Below are 6,433 nucleotides of genomic sequence, written 5' to 3' on the forward strand. Positions count from 1 at the left end.
GGTTTATTGAAGTAGCCTTTCCAAGAGACAATAATATTGAAGACAAGGAATTGGAAAAGATTACAGCCCAGTGATAATTAACAGCACTGTATGGTAGCCCATATTTAAGTAGATGCTATCTTTATCATTCCCAAGACCTCAAGTGAGGCTTGAGTCACGATGAGGAAAAATGGCCATCATTGGAATAATCATGATAAATAATAGGAGACATGTCGGGAAGGAGGACTGACTCCAGATCAGGAAATGATTACACTTCAGTTGTGAAAAGGGACATTCTTTCTTCCTGCTTCTGTCCCAGGAAGAAATAATTTCATAGCTATCTCTTTCAAAGGAAACATCCTCCCATTTTTCCAACTCAGCCGCAGCAGCCATTTTAAGTAGATGCTCCTTTTTTTTCACCAAAAGGGCAAAGCAGAAAAGAACAGTAATTTAACCCATTCTTAGTTGTGTGAAAAACAAATATAAAAGTCTTTATTGATGAAATTAATGTGAATTCAAATTCAGTACTGCATTAGCTTTAGGCAGCCAGTTTGGTGTGGTGGTTAAGGCACCAGGCCCGAGTTCTAGTCCAGCCTTGGGTATGAAGCCAGCAGGGGGACCTTGGGCCAGTCACTCTCTCTCAGCCCTAGGAAGAAGGCAAGGGCAAACCACTTCTGAAAATCTCTGCAAGAAAACTGCAGGGACTAGTCCAGGAGTCAACACTGACCTGAAGACACACACACACACACACACACACTGCTTTAGCTGCACAAGATGATCCCTAGCAACAGCAGGGGAAGGTAGCAGGCCCTCCTAATACCAGTGCCCAGAGAAGTGCCCATCCCAGCATCCATTGTGACAATACAATAAATCTTGTGGTACCTTTCTCAAATCTTTGAAATAATGGTAGAAATCGACATAAAATCATGTAATACAGATGCTTAAAGTGACTGTGCATTAGCTTTAATATGGGAACTTTGCAATTAAATAGATGTAGCATTTTAAAAGAAATAAACGTGAAATAAAAATAACACCTTTTTTAAGGTTTTAAAAACTTACAAGAACTAAAGAAATCAGATTGTAGGAGTTTCCATTGCTTTTTCTCTTCATTTTAATGTTAACTACTATACAGTTGTCTTTAAAAAAACGTTCAGTTCTAACCTTCACTCCAATTTAGTAAATCTTAGTTCTTCTAATACCATGTCATGGAAGTACAAAGACGTTAAAAACAAGACCTTCTATGGCAAAGGAGAGTTTCAATAAGCGTTGGCTTTATTTCCTGAAGGAGGAATTTTTGGAAAGTTCTCAAGCGTTTATTTAAAGCAATCCATTAATTTCTGACCCCCCTCACTGTTCTCAAACTCAAGCCATATGTTCCTAGTGAAGCAGTGAGAATTGCAGAATGGAGCTCAGCCTTGCTTGAAACGTGGTAAAGGGACACTTGCCAGTCCATGTGATTTGTGGAAACAGACAACTATCCAGCTCTGACGCGAAAGGATCCTTTTTCAGATCAAAATCTCATCCAATCCTGGCAACCGGTAGGAGGATAAAAATCTCGGCCTGGTACACTTGACATAAAATGGACTCTCAGTCTGTCAGCCATAGGCAGAATTGCCAGGTCAAGTTTGTAAAGCTAAGAGATACAGAAAGGGTTAGATATGTAGCCATGAATCATGGAAACAGTAAAAAAAAAAAAAAAAACCCACAATCTGCCCCAGCTGCATATTAGGAAAGAGCTGGCAGAGAATGGACACAGCAAGAGTCTACGCCAGAGAATCAAATAGCAGATAAACAGTCAGTTTGATGAGGATATTCAGAGCTTAATTTGAACCAGCAAAAAGCCCTGGAATGGACATACCTAAAGCTAACTTCACGCTTCTTCGTCATGTAGGCTTTCTTGTGTGAGTCATTCCTCTTTTGCAGAAAGAGCATGTCCATTAGAAGCAGAGCCTCACAACTCTGCAAAGGGAAGATGACAGCAGAACACTGCACACATGGGGAGAAGACAATTAGCATTAATGTTAGCCTGCTGAGGTAGGCCAGGTCAAGACATCACAGGGATTCCAGAAATGCTACTTTATTGCTGTGGGGTAAATTAACAGATAACAAAGAAAGATAAGGAAACAAACAAATGGAACAGCAAACAAATCAACCCAGAGTTCTCACTTAAGGCACAAATGACCAGGCTCAAATTAATCATATTTTGTTTGGATACATTATGCAAACACCTAGCTCTCTAGAGAAGTCTATATTGCTGGGAAAGTGGAAGGAAAGAGAAGAATGGGACGACCAGCAGCAAGGACTCAGTTACAGTGGCAATGGGTGTACCATTGGAAGACCTGAAGGTCCAGGTTGGGGACACAGCATCCTGAAGAAAATCTATCTGTGTGGTTGCTAAGAGTTGATGGCACGTAATCAATCAATCAAATTAACAGAATCTTGAAAGCCTGTTCCAAACCTTCAGTACCCCTTTTGAAAGACAACACAATTAAGGCAGGGAATGTTCTGAGTCTCTTTCTCACACGTTCTACTTTCCCAGGGCTGAGCAACCATTTCCCCTCTCTCTCCCACTTCTCAAGGCTGGAGCTAAATTCCTCTACAATTAAACTGGGAATGGGAAAGTTGGTCTATCAGTCTGGGAGGGCTACTTGACTTCAGAGGATGGATTTGGGTGAAAGAGGCACTGTCCCCTCCTCAAAGCCCTCCCCTGCACGGACGCACACCCACACACACACACACACACTCCATGAAGCTTCCCTGTCTTCTGCACAGATACTGTAGATAGTCTGAACAGCAGTGCCTACCATACTTGGAGCAGCATCTGCCACACCCAACTTAGCAGCCAGATCATCATATTCACTAACAGACTGCCTAACAGAGTCTGGCCTGGCAGATAAAAAACAAAGAAAATGTAACCAGAACAGCCCTTAAGAAGGCTGTTTCTCGCACACTTAGGGTAATAGCCAGAGAGCTAATAGCCCCAAGTTGTCCTGATCCTTATAGGATTATAATCAGCACTGCATTAGTAGGTTAGTGGAGTGTTTCAAGAAGGACTCATCGTTCTCTTCAGTATTTAACCAGTCCTAGTCAATGGTCTGACAGTTTTGGAACGTTTTTCAAAGGCAGCTTCACATCTTGTTGTAAAGAGATGTTCACTGCTGCCCTCCTCCACTGATGCACCTTGTGTCACTTTTATAGGCCAGAAAAGGTGGGAGATCAAGACCATTGTGGAAAATGCAGGGATCAGTTCTACTACCAGGAATGGAAGCTGGGCATCTCTTTCCTGGCATAGGAAACATTCTCATCAAGACTCAAGCATGAATCCAATACAGGGGAGAGGAGACAATATTTTGATGAGATGAAGTAAATGAAACCTATCATGCCAAAGAAACATTTGAATTAATAAACTGTGGTAATCATTTAATTGCCAGTCCAAAACTAGACTTATTCATCAACACTTTATAATTTACTTCCATGTTCAGTTCAGTCATTCATACAGTTTCTATTATTATTCTATTATTTCCCTTAGTGTATTTTTATTATCTTATTGTATTTTGTTTTTATATTGTAAACTGCCCAGAGTTCACAATGCTTCTCTTGGGAGAAGTATTTGCTTGGGAGTCAGGCATTATTTTGTGCCTGTAATAATACATTGGGGGATTATCTGTGATCTGTGAGTTTATTGATTATATAACAGACAAGTATATAATTGGACTGAAAAGTTTTTTAAAAAAACCTTATCATATAATTATATATTTATTTCAAGGTTTTTAAGCTGCCTTTTAGCATTGCTCCCTCCTAAAGTATTTTACAGAAGAATTGAGAGACAAAATCCATGTAATTCAGAGCACAGAAGCTTTACCTGCAAAATACACTGCATGTTTGTTTCCCATTTGTCCCCCTATCAGAAGCAATGGGATTATGTAGGGAAGGCTGACCAACATTGTGTGAAGATGAGCCAGTTAAATAGAGTTTTACTTGTCAGCATTGTCATGGAGTTGGTTGGAAGAATGGTCATTTTTCTGCTACTGGTCATGGGTCACAGGTCACAGTGAGATTTTCTCCATCTGTGTTCTGATAGTTTCATCATCCTCTTACTTCCTGGAGTACCAAGGAGTTGAACCATTTCTCTGATTCAACCAAGGATGCTCACAGATGATCATGCTTGATGCCCAGGATGTCTCAATGCCTCAGGAAAAACTTGAGCATTGGCATCAGGAAATACTGCATGATAATTCCTTAAAAAAATCAGAACACCAACTGGATTTATCCAGATATTAACCCATCTATAATAATGGAATAATTACTAGCTCCCTTATTTACAGACTGTCATCCGCTAGCCTTGAACAGATTTAAGTTATGGTCTGCTAAATGTTGAAACTGATATTGTTTTAGATAAGCCCAGGGTTATCATGGTGGACATGAAGTTCAAAACTACCCAAATAAGATGGTCTCAGCATGCATGAGTATTAAAATTCCTCAGGATCTTAACAACCTTAGGATCCTCACCACTAACTCTAATACTGCCTCTGCAATCTTAGTAAGACTGGGATGGATATCACATCAACAAAATGATACTCATATTCCAATTTCTAATACTAAACTCAACCCTGTTCGTTATGAGATAGGGTACATGAGCAGAACAATGAAATATCTGTATTTTTTCTCTATGCCTCAAATCATGATTGGTTGTGCACCAGATAACTGGGAGTAAGAGCGCTCATGGAGAAGTATATAATCTGCTCTTCTAATGGCCAGTGTTGCCTTTTTTATTCAAGAAAGTCTGTACTTTTAACAATTTCATTAAGCAAAATTGTAAATGCCTACCAGCCATTCCTTCATTTCAGATCAAAGGGCCTAGAGTTCAGACACCAACATTACCATTGTTGAAAAACAGGACTGAAGGGGGAGATGGCACCTAATTCTCTAACTCTCCTTCTCTTGGTAAAACTATTGGCTTTCCATTTTCATACCACTCTTTAGCTACAATCATAGTAAATATTGCTCCTTTCATGCACTGATTGCTGTTTTCCTGATCCATAGCTATGTTCAATTATTTTAAACCACTCTATGTGGGGATGCCTTTGAAGGAAACCTGGAACCACAGACTGGATGCAGAGTCTAGTGGCAAGTTTCTGTTGGCTATCCTCATTGGAGACAAATGACACCAGCCCTGACTCAGCTTCACTAGCTCCCTGCTGTTTTATAAGCCACACTTGAAGAGTTTGTTTTAACATATAAATCCCTTGTAACCTTAGGACTTGCCTACCTAAAGGAATGATTCCCCTATTATATCACTGACTGGGAGCTCTGGTCATCATCTAAGGGTCTGCTGATGGTGCTGGCCAGGGAGGGGGTCTGAATGGAACCTCGTCTTCTCTTTGTGCTAGGAATTTCCTTCCACCTTGATTCATGCACTTCATCCTTGTTGATTCTTTTAATAATTTGAACACATATTTTTAAAAGCTGGCATTTCCTTCCTGAAATGCTTTTTATGTTAGGTATTGATGCCTGTTTTAATAATGAGCCATGGTGGTTTTATTGTCTCAACTCAAGGTTTTATTGCTATTTATTGCAGTAAGCTGCCATGGGCTAGCTTTGTTAGGAATATGATACACACTTAAATTTTAGCTCAGAATGTATGCTATTTAAGATTTTTTTTAAAAAAAAATCCCAGACATAATGGGATTTGTGGATCAGAAAACTGCTCTTTGTCCTCTCTCGCAAAGGGTTATCTGCTTTAGTGGCCAATTCTGCTAGCAGTGACTTGCTGCACACCACCTACTTGAACCCTTAAACTTCCTTAACTGGGCATGGTCTTTTTGGTAGTTGGGCTGACAGGCCATGGTCTTCTTTCCAGCACCAATGGTTGGAAATATTCAGAGGGGGTGATGGCAAGCAAACCTTCCTTATCTTTCCTGCTGGCCTAGCTATAACACAATTCTTTATGGGTATGTTTAAATCTATTAATAAAATAGACAGGCTGCCTTCAGCATGTGCCTGGTAAACTCATAAATAAGTAAAAAGCATCGCTTGCCTTGATTTTCTAATTAGAAGTCATGTCTTCCAGAAATGTTTGATTACCAATATTTCTCATATTAAAAGCACTGGTAGGAATAGTACCTCAAGGGACCCTTGTAGGCACTGAGGAAAAAAATAGATTACTGGCACTACTGTCATATTGTAATACTGTGATATTTTCTCAGAATTCCCAAACAGATATGCTTATAATACTAGCAATTTGTTAGGCACTAGACCCCCCAAGTTCACTGGTTCTAGGAACAACCACACTCTTGTGCTCAGCTTTCACTTGCTTTGAAGGAAGGCACTCTGCCTTCAGTCCAGCCAGAATTAGTACCATTTTAAATTTTAATTCCCTATTTCAGTGTCTTAATTTCCTACATTCTTTATGAAGGTAGGCTAGCATAATGAGGTAGAACTACTCCTAATTTCT

Source organism: Python bivittatus, unplaced genomic scaffold (genome assembly GCF_059951505.1).
Source record: "Python bivittatus isolate LINGU-HERP-01145 unplaced genomic scaffold, Pbiv_v1 ctg000480_np1212, whole genome shotgun sequence".
Classification (NCBI taxonomy): Eukaryota; Metazoa; Chordata; class Lepidosauria; order Squamata; family Pythonidae; genus Python; species Python bivittatus.